Source organism: Panthera pardus, unplaced genomic scaffold (genome assembly GCF_024362965.1).
Source record: "Panthera pardus isolate Hobbes unplaced genomic scaffold, ASM2436296v1 HiC_scaffold_24, whole genome shotgun sequence".
NCBI classification, from domain to species: domain Eukaryota; kingdom Metazoa; phylum Chordata; class Mammalia; order Carnivora; family Felidae; genus Panthera; species Panthera pardus.
This window is the reverse complement of record NW_026526810.1, coordinates 30,776,107-30,792,732: the sequence shown is the minus strand read 5'-3', so window position 1 is coordinate 30,792,732 and position 16,626 is coordinate 30,776,107. Positions and strand designations below refer to the sequence as shown.

Genomic DNA, 16,626 nt, shown 5'->3' with positions numbered 1-16,626 from the left:
TCTTAATGTTTGTATTTACAATGGAGGACAAATCTGGAGCAGAACATCTAGAAATGACGACAGCCCTAGCGCCGATCACAGCTTCCTCAGAATCACCTGGAACACCTATTAAAACTAGCCTGGTATTCAAGGACCCTATCTCAGACTCACTGAAGCAGAATCTCTGGGGCAGACACCAAGGAAGCTGAACTTCCATTTCTCGAAGTTTACTTATTTATTTACTTTTAGTGATCGCTACGCCCACCGTGAGGCTCAAACTCATGAGCCCAAGATCAAGAGTCGCACGCTCTTCCAACTGAGCCAGCCAGGTGCCCCGAAAGCTGAACTTCTCACACATACTCCAGGAGAATCTTTGAAGGACAGGGATCAGGGAAGTCGGAAGGACAAAAAGAAAAGAAAATCACTACTTTAGAGTAGAAGGCGACACCCACAATCCAGGAGTCTAAAGGTACAGTTGTCAAAAAGCTATCTTCCTTCCCCTTGCCTTTCCTCTATCTGTCCCTTCCCCGGACCCATCCTCAGCTCTTTAAACCACCTAGAGGTTCCTAGGTCCTACCCCCGTCGTGTGAAATCTGTTGCCAGACAGTCACACAGAGGTGCTGACAACAGAGAGACACCTGCCGTCTCCGTCCTTCGACACCACAACGACCGCACATGCCAGGCGGAGGCCCGCAGCTTTTTCCAGCTCGGCCTCTCACCCCGCGGGTACCCTGCCCGCTGCAGGACCTGTGTGGGCGCTGGGCAGCACCAGGGGCCTGTTGATTTTCTCACACCGTACCCCAGCGTCCACGTACCCCTGGAGCCCCTTTTACCTCCTCATCCAACTCGGTCACTCTGCCAGGAACATGCCAGGCCACGTGCTCGGGTGCGTCTCACGCAAGGACCAAGCGCTAAGGTGTCACCAAGGAAGGCAGCGGAGACCCAGAGGCTGAGAGAAGTGGATCCATGTGGTGTCTCACGCTGATGGCTTCAGAGAGCCTGGGATATTTGGTCCAATGTGCTATAGATTTTATTTTATTTTTTTTTAATTTTTTTTTTAACGTTTATTTTTGAGACAGAGAGAGACAGAGCATGAACGGGGGAGGGGCAGAGAGAGAGGGAGACACAGAATCCGAAGCAGCCTTCAGGCTCTGAGCCATCAGCCCAGAGCCCGACGCGGGGCTCGAACCCACGGACCGCGAGATCGTGACCTGAGCTGAAGTCGGACGCTTAACCGACTGAGCCACCCAGGCGCCCCAGGATTTTAAAGCAGTTGTACACAGTTCAGTGTTCTGACAGGGATTCTCCATGTCATGGAGCTCTTAGAGTAGACTTGAGGCTCTTTGTACAAAAGGCAGTACCTGAGTAATAGGGTACTGCTGTAAGAGAGTCCTCACCTCTGTTACTGGAAATACAGTGGGCTTGGGGTAATCTTCAAATCCAATTCACAAATCCCTGCCTATTCTAATTCCACGGCTTATGTTTTTCCTCTGTTGGGCATCACCTAAACTTGGCAGGCCAGGCTGCAATCCACGAAGACTAAGGCAATGTTGTGTCAACTTAGGCATATTGTTTGATCAAAACAGTCTGTTTAAAGTCCCTCGTTCTTTTTTTTTTTTAATATTTTTAATGTTTTTATTTATTTTTGAGAGAGAAAGAGAGACAGAGAGAGAGAGAGACAGAGAGAGAGAGAGAATATGAATCTGAAGCAGGCTGCAGGCTCCGAGCTGTCAGCACAGGGCTGGACTCGGGGCTCGAACTCATGAACCGCGAAATCATGACCTAAGCCGGAGTCGGACACTTAACTGACTGAGCCACCCAGGCACCCCAAAGTCCCTCATTCTTTATAGTGGCTGCCTCCAAGGAGGGGGTCTGGGAGGGACAGGAGTTAGAAGAGCCAGACTCAATGTAGATCACGAAAAAGTCTGAATAGTGGGAAGAGAACTGGGCTCCAGGTCAGAAAGCTTGGATTTCATTCCTGGCTCTGCCTCCCAATGTGATCATGGGCAAATTAATGAATCTTTCTGTGTCTCAATTTTTTGATCCGTCAAATAAGAGGAGTGCTATATTCATGGTTGTTAAGGTCCTTTCTGCCCTAGGTGTCTGTGATTTTATGAAGAGGTACTCTTTAGCCTCTCTTACAGTAGCTCTGAATTAGCTGGGCTTTTTAAAAAAAATTACTAAATAGAAAAACAAGAACCTTAAGTTTCCTAATCCTTTTAAGGTTCACAGATGACTACGAGTTTATAATCAGGTTTTGGACTAATTATAATAAGCTGGAAGGACTTTCGCTCAGGATTTTCTTATAAACAACGGAGAAATGTAGTCAACTGACAAGAGAGTTCACGATGTTCCCCTGCTTATATTTTAAGGAGATCAGAAACATAGCAATTGTCATGATTAGAAAAGCAATTCATTCTTGTTTATACAAAGCGGATCGCTTGCACATTAATGTTGCTCAAAAAAACTTGGATGATATTTTATCCACCTACGGCTTTAAACAAACTCAGTCCTGCCTAGTTCAAAACGTGTTTAGCAAAATTCTGCCCGTGTGCACCCACTGTAAAACCATTCTCATAGGAAAGGATTACATAAATCTTTTCTTGTTTGCCAGATTTTTCTCCCCAGGACTCAGGGCATGGAAATATCATCCCTATTAAGAAGAATTTATTTCTTTAGCAGGTAGTTGTTGAAATTGGCTTTTGCCCCTCTCGTTTTATCGATGCCACAAAACACTACACTAGGAAGGAATAAATTAATGCACTTACTGAACGGATTCTTCTGGAGCTTCAGAGCTAGAGAAAAGGGAAGTTGTTAATGGTGGAAAATAAATTCTTCTGGAAGGCACAGTAAGTATATTAAACTCTGGTCCTAAAAACATCTAATTCCGTTTCAGACTACTCAGTTGGCACCTGTGGAATACTAGATTTTAAAAAGGATAGTCATGAAAAACTCTAGTGGTGCTGGTCATTAGCACAGAATTCTTACACAAGTGTCAGAAATAGAGCTACGGCCTCTAGAATAAAGATTTCATGTGCCTTGGGGAGGAGCTTCTATTTATATATTTATTTTTTTAATAAGTTTCCAGAAAATTTCATATAGATGACAGTGTTTGAGTATCTCTTCATAAATCTAAAAGCACAGGACTTTGGGGATGCTTGGGTGGCTCAGTCGGTTGAGCGACCAACTTCGGCTCAGGTCACGATCTCACAGTTTGTGGGTTTGAGACCCGCATCGGGCTCTGTGCCGACAGGTTAGGAGCCTGGAGCCTCCTTTGGATTCTGTGTCTCCCATTCTCTCTCTGCCCCTCCCCCACTCATGCTCTCTCTCTCTCTCTCTCTCTCTCTCAAAAATAAAATAGAAACATTAAAAAAAATAAAATAAAAGTCCGGGATTTTTGTAGAAACGTAACATGCACTTCACAGAGCAACTGTGACTTCCATTCCCTGAGACACTTACAGAACTGAAAACTTGGGCCCAGAGGGAAATCTTAGCAGAAAGTTAAACATACGAAGGAGGCTGGGATATCCGCTGACGGCCTGATAGGACTCAGGCTGCACTGTGTTACCCAGAGAGGTTTTCACTTCAAATTTCTACACAACACAGCCACAGTATTAAGGATTTCCACGACCACACACCCAAAACGTCTTAGATGACCTGTTATGTATGTTCTGTGTCCATATTCAGCTTTTATTTCTTTAAAGCGGCAATTAGTTGGCACCATCTGTAGAAGTTCAAGTTTTCTTTACATCCCCTTTCTCTCCCCACAAAATATTTTGTTTTCTACCCAGTGATACACGTGACCCCACTTACACCACAGCTAAGATTTTCAACTTCCATAGAGACGCTCGGCCTATTTTTTCTTATTTTTAAATCACACCATGAAAACTTATTTTAAGCAAGTACTCCATCAAAAATGATTTCACTAGTATTTGGGAAATAAGCCTACACATCTTTTTCACATTCCACTTCTTTAAAAAAAAAGTTGTGTTTTTTTTTTAATGTTGATTTTTGAGAGAGGAGAGAGACAGAGTGTGAGTGGGAGAGGAGCACAGAGAGGAGGAGACAGAATCCGAAGGAGGCTCCGGGCTCTGAGCCGTCAGCACACAGCCCGATGCGGGGCTGGAACTCACAAACCGTGAGATCATGACCTGAGCAGAAGTCAGACACTTAACCGACTGAGCCACCCAGGCGCCCCTATCACATTCCACTTCTGCTTGACATAATGAAATGAATGATTCTGAAATCACAGAAGAATTAGAAAAACTGATTTATTCTCTTTCAATGAACGATTCATTGCTTGGAAAGACAAAACTCTGATGCACCGTGGCCGGCAGTACGTGAATCCGTGCTCTCCCACACCGGGGCACCTGCTCCCAAGTCTAGAAGTGTTTCTGCCAATACCTGAAGATACAATGAACATAACCAGAAAGTAACCAGACTATGCTTTTTCCCTTTATCCTGACTATAAACGAAATGTTCACCATAGAAAATTCGGAAAGTAGAGAACAGTGTAAAGAAGAAAATGAAACCATAAAAGATGCCAATCAATGCTTTGGTATATGTCCTCCTGCTCCTTTTCTCTATGCACGCATACACACAATTTCTTAACAAACTGCACTAAACATCAGAATGAGTACTGTCTTTTCCAAAGTTGTAAAGGAAAGCTTTACACTAATTTCTTTTTAATTTTTTAAATCTTTATTTATTTTTGAGAGAGAGAGAGAGACAGAGTGTGAGCAGGGGAAGAACAGAGAGAAGGAGACACAGAACCCGAAGCAGGCTCTGGGCTCTGAGGCATCAGCAAAGAGCCTGACGCGGGGCTCAAACCCACAAACTGCGAGATCGTGACCTGAGCTGAAGTCGGACGCCCAACCTACTGAGCCACCCAGGCGCCCCTACACTAATTTCAATCATGACTCCACCATAGGGTCATATCTCCAGAGCCTGAAGCACACTCTTGAAAATCCTCAGAGGAATGTTTAGAATCAAGTGAAAAGTCATTCAGAACCAAGTGTGGGGAACCATAAGATGTTACCATAAAGAAAAAGAGGACTTTTCTTATGTAGTTCATAACCAGTTCTAGAAAGAATACTAAAGGAAAACTACCAAAAATGTTTTGCATGGTGGCCACAGGCGGGGGGCCTGCCTTACCTCCAGGATGACTAGCCTGAAGGGATCTCCCACCATTCATTTGCTTATGGACAATTTGGGGGGCGATTTTTTTTAAACCATAGTCTCATCATTTGACTCATTTACTCCGTCTTCTCTAATTGTTCACAATGCCCTCTTCCCCTTGTTCTCTTACCACAAACCTCTTCCACCAAGTTATGCCTTCAGTACGTGCGCGCACACACACACACACACACACGCACACACACACACACGCACGCACACACACAGGGATCTATTTATTTTATTTTTGACCACAACATTCACAGTTAGAGGAGTGTTAAGAGATCATTCAAATCATTCCTTCAAAAGTTCCACAATATTAGGCATGGGATAAAAAGAGGAGCGACTCACTCTGATTCAAGGAATGTGAGTCCACAGAATGTAATGTTGGTATAATTCTACCCTATCCTAGAGATGAGGAAACTGGGGTCCAGAGACATGATGCCATTTTCCCAAGATGACCAAGGCAGAGACAGACCCTCTAGAACCCTCTTTGTTTACCACTCTCTCTCTCATTAATTTGATGTTGTTTTATTTTCCGATAACATTAAATTTAATGATTAAATTTTTATTCAATCATTTTTTACCCTCTCTTTTAAAAAAAATATATATATACTAAGGGCATTAGCCATCTACTTTCTCAAGAGAGTAGGCTAGGTATCAGGTAACCAGACAGACCTTGTGTTTTTGGTACTTATTTCTTGCCACTGCTCCGTACCCCAGTTGTAAATGGTTCCTTAAACTGGAATCTGGGATTTCTACTTCAGCGTCTTGTTACCAAGTAAATTCGGGGGGAGCATACATTAATAAATGATTATTTCTTTTTATTTAAACAAAAATTTTTTTAATATTTATTTTTGACAGAGAGAGAGCGAGCAGGGGAGGGGCAGAGAGAGAATGGAGACACAGAATCGAAGCAGGCTCCAGGCTCTGAGCTGTCAGCACAGAGCCAGAGGCGGGGCTCAAACTCATGAACCGCGAGATCATAACCTGAGCCGAAGTCGGATGCTCAACCGACTGAGCCACCCAGGTGCCCCTAATTCTTCCCGTTTATAATGGGAACACAGAAAACTATCAAATGAAAGAATTGCTGTTTCCACTATTAAAATTCCGCTTAATCCTTACCCACCTGCATCACTAGAAACTAGATTACAATGAAGACAGTGGAATCTGGGCATTTCCTCTGAGGAAGAATTTAGAATATATCCTTCAGCTCACTGTTTCTCAACCATTTTCATCATGGCCCCTAAAGGAAAAACTGTTTCCTTCTCTACTCATAACCAACACTTCTGACACCAGATGTGTTGGTTTTTCCACACCGTACGACTCTCCAATTCTCGTATAATGTCAATTGGATGTCCTACAATTGACGATTCTGATACTAACTGCCTACAGTTAGCCCAGACCCCCCAGGCTAAGGGCGCAATCCCACAAGGCTGCCCTCGTTTCCCCGCCAACTTCAGACACCAAATACAAGTCTCAGTGGTCACCTGAACTTCCAACTGGCTATAAATTGAGAGCTCCCAAGACCCCTCCCATGGTTCCATACTCTGCTAGGATGGCTCACAGAACTCAAGTCAGTTAACTTACTAAACTTACCAATTTAAAATGAAAGAATGTAACTTGGGAACAGCCAAACGGAAGAGACGCACAGGGCAACGTATCAGAGTGTGCTACCTTCCCAGCGCCTCAGTGTGTTCACCAACCTGGAAGGTTGCTTAGGGTTTCTAGGGAGGGTCCCTTACATAGGCACGATTGACTAAATCTTGGACCCTCGGTGCCTAACTCAACCATCAGCCCTAACTCAACCAGTCAGGGGGTGGGGCTAAAGGTTGCAACCCTCTACTCACGTGGCTGGTTCCCCTGACAACCAGCCCCCCACGTTTAGGGGCTTTCCAAAGTTAACATAACTCAGGTGTGGTTGAAAAGGGGCTTGTTAGTGAATAATAAAAGATGCTCCCTTCACCTTTATAGATCTGGAGCTGTTTCAGGATCGGGACACAAACCAATTACTAATTTATAATATTACCTTAGAAGCTCTGTGCCAGGTACCAGGGTTAAGTACAACTCCACTCGGCCTTTTTAGACGTTTATTCCTAATCATGCATGATACACCCTCCCCACGGAAATATTATCACAAACATACTGTATGTATGTTTACATAGTATATGTATATCTGTGCTTCATATATAAAATGAATAATTTTTTTACCCCCCCCCCCCCGAATCAATTTTCACCCCTTTGGGGGCGATGATGCCCCATTAAGAATGTTTATGAAACAAGACACTGGTAGCACCAAGAATATAAAACCAGGTTATTATAAGTTAACCCAAAAGTTACGTCTTATGTTAGAAGATTTTTAAATCTCTTTCTAGACTAATAATATGCCTACAACTTTAGTACTACAATTTTACCTGTTTGCTTTTACAATATGAAATTAAGTGACAAAAACACTTTAACTGAGCACCTGTGTACATAAGAGTTTTACCTCAAACTGAAGAGAATAATTCCTTGTGACTCTAAATGATTTAAAATAAACTATCTTATGCTCACAAGTAATGTATAAGTATTTATTACATTAACTATCTAGAGCTTTATCTGTACTTAGGATTAAGTGTAGAACAATAGAATAGACCCACCATTTCAGACAGCCTTTTAAAAAGGATTTATTTTAAATCCAACAAGAGAATATCACGATTGCAAATATCTATGCACCCAACAATGGAGCATCTAAATACATAAGGCGAATATCAGCAGACATACAGGGAGAAACTGACAATAATATAATAATAATGGGGGACTTCAGCACCCCGGTTACATCCAGGCAGAAAATCAATAATGAAACGGTGTCTTTGAATGGCACGTTAGACCAAATGGACTTAACAGCTATATAGAGAACACTCCATCCAAAAATGACAGAATACACATTCTTTTCAAGTACACATGGAACATCCTCTAGGATACATCATATGTTAGGTCACAAAACAAGTCTCAATAAACTTAAGATTGAAATCATATGATGTATATTTTCTGAGCACAACAATATGAAACTAGAAATCAATTACAAGAAAAAAAACTGGGAAAAAAACACAAACGTGGTGGATAAAAAAAAACAAAAACAAAAATATGCTACTAAACAGCCAAAGGGTCAGGGAAGAAATCAAAGAGGAAATTAAAAAGTACCTGGAGACAAATGAAAATGAAAACATCATGGTCCAAAATCTTTGAGATACAGCAAAAGCATCCCTCTAAACAAAATTTCCCTTAGAGAAATTTATAGCAATACAGAAAACAAAGAAAAATCTCAAACAATTCAACCTTACACCTAAAGGAACTAGGGAAAAAAAAGAACAAACCAAGCCCAAAATTAGGAGAAGGAAGAAAATAATAAAGATCAATGCAGAAACAAATGAATTACCAGACCATAAAAACAATAGGAAAAAAGAATCCATGAAACTGAGAGCTGGTTCTTTGAAAAGATAAAAAATATTGATAAGTCAGACTTACCAAGAAAAAAAGAGAGAAGACCTATGTAAAATAAATAAATAAAAATAAATCAGAAATGAAAGGGGAAATAATAACTAACACCACAGAAATACAAATGATTATTAAGACTCTACAAAAAATTATATGCTGACAAATTAGACAACCTAGAAAAAATGGATAAATTCCTAGAATCATACAATCCTCCAAAACTTAATCAGAAATAGAAAATTTGAACAAACCAATTACTGGTAATGAAATTGAATCAGTAATCAAAAAAACTCCCAACAAACAAAAGTTTACGACCAGATGGATTAACAGGTGAATTCTACCAAACATTTAAAGAAGAGTTAATACCTATTTTCCTCAAACTATTCCAAAAAACAGAAGGGGAAGGAAAGCTTCCAAATGCATTCCACGAGGCTAGCGTTACCCTGATACCAAAACCAGACAAAGACACTACAAAACAAGAAAACTACAGGCCACTATCCCTGACGAACATATATGCAAAAAATCCTCAACAAAATATTAGCAAACTGAATTCAATAATACATTAAAAGAATCATTTATCACGATCAAGTGAGATTTATCCCAGGGATACAAGGATAGTTCAATATTTGCAAATCAATGTGATTGATATATACCACGTTAACAAAATGAAAAATAAAAATCGTGTGATCTCAATATATGCAGAAAAAGCATGTGACAAAATTCAACAACCATTCATGATAAAAAACCTCAACAAAGCGGATTTAGAGGCTACATACCTTGACATAATAAAGGCTGTGTGTGAAAAACCCACAGCTAACATCACACTCAGTGGTGAAAAATAGAGCTTTTCCTCTAAGATCAGGAAAAAGACAAGGATGTCCAAATACACCACTTTTATTCGACACAGTACTAGAAGTCCTAACCACAGCAAACAGACAAAAGAAGAAATAAAGGGCATCCAATCAGCAAGAAAGAGGTTAAACCATCATTATTTGAGGATGATATGATGCTATACATCATATAAAACAGGGATAAAAATCCCTAAAGACTCCACCAAAGAACTATCAGAAATAACAGATGAATCCAGTAAAGTTGCAGGATACAAAATTAATACACGGAAGTTGGTTGCATGACTAGACACTAATAATAAAGTAGCAGAAACAGAAATTAAGAAAACAATTCTATTTACAATTGCACCAAAAATATCAAATACTTAGGAATAAACTTAACCAAGGAAGTGAGAGGCTTGTACTCTGAAAACTGTAAAACACTGATCAAAGAAATTGACGACAACACAAAGAAATGGAAAGCTACTCCACGCCCATGGATTGGAAGAGTTAGTATTGTTAAAATGTCCACACAAGCCAAAACAACCTACAGATTCAATGTAATCCCTATCAAACTACCATCAACACTTTTCCCAGAACTAAAACCAAATTAATCCTAAAAATTTTATGGAACCACAAAAGATCCCAAACAGCCAAAGCAATCTTGAGAAAGAACAAAGCTGTAGGTATCACGATCCCAGATTTCAAGATACACTACAAAGCTGCAGCAATCCCAACAATATGGTACTGGCACAAAAATAGACACATAGATCAGCAGAACAGAGAGCCCAGAAATAAATCCAGGCCAATTAATCTGCAACAAAGGAGGCAAGAATATACAATGGGGAACAGACAATCTCTTCAATAAATGGTGTTGAGAAAACTGGACAGCTACATAAAAAGGAATGAAACTGGACCATTTTTTTTCAACCATACACAAAAATAAACTCAAAACGGATTAATGATCTACACCTGAGACCTGAAACCATAAGACTCCTAGAAGAAAACATAGGCAGTTATCTCTTTGACATTAGCCTTTTTCTAGAAAGGTCTCCTCAGGCAAGGGAAACAAAAACAAAAATAAACTATTGGGACTACACCAAGATAAAAAGCTTTGGCACAGTGAAGGAAACGAACAAAAAACCAAAATGGCAATCTACCAACTGGCAAACGATACTTGCAAATGATGTATCTGGTAAGGACTTAATATCCAAAATATATAAAAAATGTATACAACTCAACACCAAAAAAACAAATAATCGGGTTAAAAATGGACACACATTTTTCTAAGCCAACAGACACATGAAAAGATGCTCAATATCACTGTGAACCATCAGAGAAATGCAAATCAAAACCACAATGAGATATCACCTTACACCTGTCAGAACAGCTAGAATCAAAAAGATAAGAAACAGCAAGTATTGGCGAGGAAGTGGAGAAAAGGGAACCCTTGCGCACAGCTGGTGGGAGTGTAAATTGGTATAGTCAGGTGGAAAACAGTAGCAGGTTCCTCAAAAAATTAAAAATAGAAAAAACGTATGATCCAGTAATTCCGTTACTGGGTGTTTACCCAAAGAAAACAGAAGCACGCATTCAAAAAGGTACACGCACCCCTGTGCGTCCTGCAGTATTTACAGCAGCCGAGATATGGAAGTAACCCATGTGTCCACGGACAGATGAATGAATAAAGATGTGACATATGTACACAATGGAATATTTCTCGGCCATAAAAAAGAATGAAATCTTGCCATTTGTGACAACACGAATGAAGCTAGAGGGTATTACGCTAAGTGAAATGAGTCAGGAGGAGAGACACGTATCGTATGATTTCACTTAGATGCGAAATCTGAAAAACAAAACAAACGAGAAGCAGAAATAGACTCCTACGTACAGAGAACAAACTGATGGTCGTGAGGGTGTGGAGGATGGGCAAAATGGGCGAAAAGTAGTAGGCGGGACAGGTTTCCAGTTCTGGAATGAATAATCATGGGGATATTAGGCACAGCATATAGAGAATACAGTCAGTGATCCTGAAATGGCGTTGCCAGGTGACACGTGGTAGCTCCCCTGTGGCGAGCAGGGCATAAAGTACAGACTCATTGAATCACCATGTTGTACACCTAAAACTAGTAACACTGTATGCCAGCTGTACTTCAATTACACAATATATAAAATAAAACTCTAAAATTAAAAGGTTTTATTTTTATTTACTTTTTAAATAAGTAATGTTTGTTTACTTTTGAGAGAGACAGAGACCGAGTGTGAGCAGGGGAGGGGCAGAGAGAGACAGAGACACAGAATCCGAAGCAGGCTCCAGGCTCTACGCTGTCAGCCCAGAGCCGGATGTGGGGCTCGACCTCAGGAACAGCAAGATCATGACCTGAGCTGAAGCTGGACGCTTAACCCACTGAGCCACCCAGGCGCCTCTAAAAGGATTTATTTTAAGCGCAATAAGCAAAAACGTCCAAATCTCAGCTATGATCACTACTTCCAGTCTGTCTCGTTAAACTCTCACTCATGCCAGAATACCTAGGCTGAGGGAATGAACTCATCTGGCTCTGCCAGTAATATCCCAGGCAGCCTGGGTAAATTATTTAACCGCTCTGCGTTCATTTCTCTAACCGGCCAATAACGTAAGCCAACATGCTGTAATGGAAAAACAAACAACAATCCTGGTCGGAAACCTGCCATCTGGTCTTACCTTAGCTACTGAGTCACTCTGTGAGAATGGGTAAGTCACCTCCCCTCCCTGATGCCTCACTCACCCGCCCCACCCCCCATCTGTAAAAGGAAGACGCACGCACGGAAAGTCTCCGTTTTACAGGCCTTCACCTGGCCAATCCACACACACTCTCGTAACAAAGAAGACAATGCCCTTTACTAAATGCTACAAAATTCAAGAACATGAGTCAACCCACCCAGTACAAGACTTGATAGAAAAAATACTGCATCAAAAATGCTGGGAAGAAAAGCGTGATTGCTCTCCAAGATAACAGTCTTAAAATTTCAGGTAAAGTACTTTTCTCCACTTGAATTAGGAACAACTATCATTCATGAGAATTCATTGCAGCCCCTTTTGGAACCATATCTATTTTCTGCTTGGATCATCTCTTAGTGTAATGTGCTCCATAAACTACCTCCTGCTATGTTCAATAATGCTTTCATTTTATTTGTAATTGGTAAACCATTTTAAGCTTTAGGAAATGTCCCTAAGTTATAGTAGTCTGGGATTTGGGAAATCAAGTCCGTATCTACCCTATATATACTACAGATTCCAATTAAATCCCTTCTCAGCTTTGGTTTTTCCAAACTTACTACTTGAGACAATCTCCATTCTTCCCCTCCCCTTGATTACTTCAGTAGCCCTGAGCTACATTTTTTCCAGTGCCGTTGGACCATTCTTCACCTCCTAGAAAGACTAGGAAGAAGAGTGATCAAAATGAAAGCCAGTAACAGGGAGAAGCAGAGACAATACATCATTCAGAGAGAACATTTTCACCACTCCATGACAAAGTAAAGCAAATGTCCTTTTCCCAAACTACCAGCGTAAAAAAATATTCTATCTGCTAAGTAATAACACAGTTCTTTGATTTCTCTATGAAATTAATTGCTTCTAGAACTATTTCACAAAGTACTGAAGGACCTGTTATTTGAAGCACTCAGCCAAAAAGGACGGATGGTCATCTGGCCATAGAAGCCATTCCTGTACTGGATAGAAGAGACTAGCTCAAAAGTTCCTAACAGCTTCGGAGAGGGCATGTGTGCACGAGCAGGGGAGGGGCAGAGAGAGGGGGGAACAGAGGATGCAAAGTGGGCCCTGTGCTGTAAGCACATAGTGGGGCTTGAACTCACGAACCATGAGATCATGACCTGAGCCAAAGGCAGACGCTTAACTGACTGAGCCACTCAGGTGCCCCTCCTAACCGTTTTCTAATCCAATGTAGCTGAGAGACTCATCATCCTATTAACCAACTGGTAATGCTGGCTTGCTAGTTAAAGTAATTGTTACTGGGAACCGGGCAAGGATCTCCAGACGGCATGTGTAGCATGCGATATGCACTCCCATAACTCCAGTGGGTCTCAGTGGAGAATCAGTGGATTAAATTACTCCTAAAATCTCCCCCAAATATAAAAGCCTAATGATATTTCCACAAAGACAATCTTTATTTGAAGGCAAGTGTCTAAGGACTTCACTACCATCATCCAACAGCTCCCCCCCCCCCACCATTCTCCCCTCATTTCTTCACAATTTTAATTGGTGGCCCAATGTCATTGTCTCCAATACTACTGCCTGAATTCCTAGCAAGTTCAGTAGACATACAGTAGATCCTTCCAACAATCTCTGTCCTTTACCGATGCCGTCCTCTATCCAACTTCAGCCATGTGCTCCCAGTCATGCCTAAGACCTTATCACTACCAATAGCAACAACCCCCCCATAATTTCAATTTCATGCCTCCCACTCTCTGACCACCACCCACCTTTCCACCCACTCCGTCCCAACAGGGCTTCAATCCCACTATTCCTCAACTCCACTGGCACCTCCAAACTATCACCTTTTCACTGACCCTATCCCCACCAATTCTTTCTCCCTTTCTTTTAAATTCCGCAACCATCATAGTTACTCTCTTATATACACTAATTCCTTCCATCTCTCTTGTGGTGATACCCTTGCTCGGTAAAAGCACAACTGATTACTCTGTTCATGCACCCATACAGCTTAAGGTAGCTGGGGAACACGCACACACACACACACACACACACACACGTTGCCTGACTTCACTTTAAATTTATCATACCACATTTCTAGTGAGCCTCTTCATGCCGGCTGGCAATCTTACTTTATTTACATCACTAGGTTCACATTCTCTCTTTTCTAGAGGACTTCCGTATTTCCTTCTCCCTCCTCAAACCCTAATGCTACCTCCTTCTGGCCTCTCAGCTGAGAACCTGCCTTGCTACTTCACTGAGAGAACTGAAGCAATCAGAAGAAACTTCCACAGATTTCCACACCATATCTCCCCACCCAGCAATATATTCCCTTCCTGCCTCTTTCCACAGATCCATTCTCCTCCTCCTGTCCAAAGCCGATCCCTCGGCTTATCCGCTGGAGCTGGCCCCTCACCTACTCTAGGACATCACTCCAACAACCTTCCTTTCTCCCTCCTACATCATCAGTTTTCCATTCTTTACTGGCTCTTTCCCTTCAGCCCAGGAACATGCTGCTCTTGCTCTGATCTTAAAAACATAATAAAACCTGGGACGCCTGGGTGGCTCAGTCGGTTAAGCGTCCGATTTCCACTCGGGTCATGATCACAGAGTCGTGAGCTCCAGCCTCCCATCGGGCTCTGGGCTGACAGCTCAGAGCCTGGATGGAGCCTGCTTCAGATTCTGTGTCTCCCTCGCTCTCTGCCCTCTCCCCCCAATAGTGCTCTCTCTCAAAAATAAACATTAAAAAATTATTTTAAAAAATTAAAAAAAAAAAATAAAACTCAGCCACACTCTTCTCAGTAGCTCCCACCTATTTCTTTGCTCCTTTTCTCTGCAAAATTTTCAAGAGAGGTTTATAGTCACTGTCTCCAATTTCTCTCCTTCCAATATCTCTTACACCTACTTTCCCAAAACTATTCTATTCAAGGTCACTAGTGGTCCCCATATTGCTAAATCCAGAGGTCGATGCTCAGTTCTCACCTGACCTGACCTGTGAGCAGCATTTGGCACAGCTGACCGTTCCCTCCACCTGAAGCGCACTCCACTTTTGCTTCTAGGACTCTACTCTCTTGATTTTCCTACCTCATAGGTCATTCTTTCTCAGTCTCCTTTGCTGGTTCCTTCTCTTCTCCTGATCTTGGAATGTCCCTGGGCTAAGTCCTTGGTCCACTTTATGGACCACTTTTACGTTTACTCCCTTGGTGAGCTCTTCCAGGCCATGCATCTGCCTCTCTTCTGAAACTCCACACATCCATCCAACTGGCTACTTGACATCTCCACTGGGAAGTCTAGTAGCCGTGTCAGAGTTAACATGTCCAAAGCTGAATTACTCATATGTCACCCTGGCCCTCACAGTCGGCCCCATCTGTAGTTTCCTCATTGTAGTTGACGGCAATCTATCCTTCAAGTTGCTCGGGCCCAGATCCTGCAGTCCTTGGCTGCTCTCTTTCTCTCATATCGCACCTCAAACCATCAGGAAATCAGGCTAGCTCTACCTGAAGATACATCCAGAATTTGACCTGTTCTTACATCTTCCATTGCTACAGCTCTGATCCCGGCCACCACCGTCTCTTACCTGCAGGACTGCAATGGCCCCCTAAGAGACCTTATTGCTTCCTCCTCACCTCCATCACCTTTTCTCCGCACAGCAGCTACCGTGGTCCTTTTAGACCTAAAGCTGGATCACGTCACCCTTCTACTCAATGACCTGCAGCAGCTCCCAGCTGACTTTGAGTAGGTGTGAAAGTTTCACTGATGGCCTACAAGGCCTCGAATAACCTGATCCTCCGCCCCCTCTGACCTTCTCCCCTCAGCCACTGTGTGTTCCTTGATATTCTTCAAACACATCAGGCGTGCTTTCACCAGAGGGCCTCTTGCTGCACCTACTCCCTATGCCTGCTACGTTCTGCTCCCAGATAGCCACCTGGTGCAGCATCTCATCTCCTTCCTCAAATCTCAAGCGCTCAAGGAGACCAACCTTGACCACCCAATTTAATACTGCAGTCTATCTGGCAACCTCAATCCCCAGCCCTGCTTCATTATTTTTTCCACATGGCGTATCACCTCCTTAACCTGCCGTGCAATTTACTAATCGTGTTGTCTGTTGGCTACTGCCCCCCACCTGAATGAAAACTCCACAAGGACACAAATTTGTGTTTTGTTCACTGATGTATTCCAAGCGCACGAAACAATAAGTGGCACACGAGACACACACAATAAATACCTAAAAAAAAATTTTTTTTTAGGCATTTATTCATTTTTAAGAGACAGAGTGTGAGCAGGGGAAGGGCAGAGGGGCAGAGAGACAGAGAGAGGGAGACACAGAATCAGAAGCAGGCTCCAGGCTCCGAGCTGTCAGCACAGGGCCCGATGGCGGGGCTCAAACCCACAGACCGCGAGATCATGACCCGAGCTGAAGCTGGACACTTAACCGACTGAGCCACCCAGGTGCACCAATAAATA

General features: G+C 42.3%; 1 protein-coding gene across 4 annotated transcripts in view; it reads right to left on the bottom strand.

The window, feature by feature from the left end:
* Positions 1 to 16,626, bottom strand: part of AAGAB (alpha and gamma adaptin binding protein) — a 64,302-nt gene that overhangs the window by 9,788 nt on the left and 37,888 nt on the right. The window lies entirely within an intron of this gene.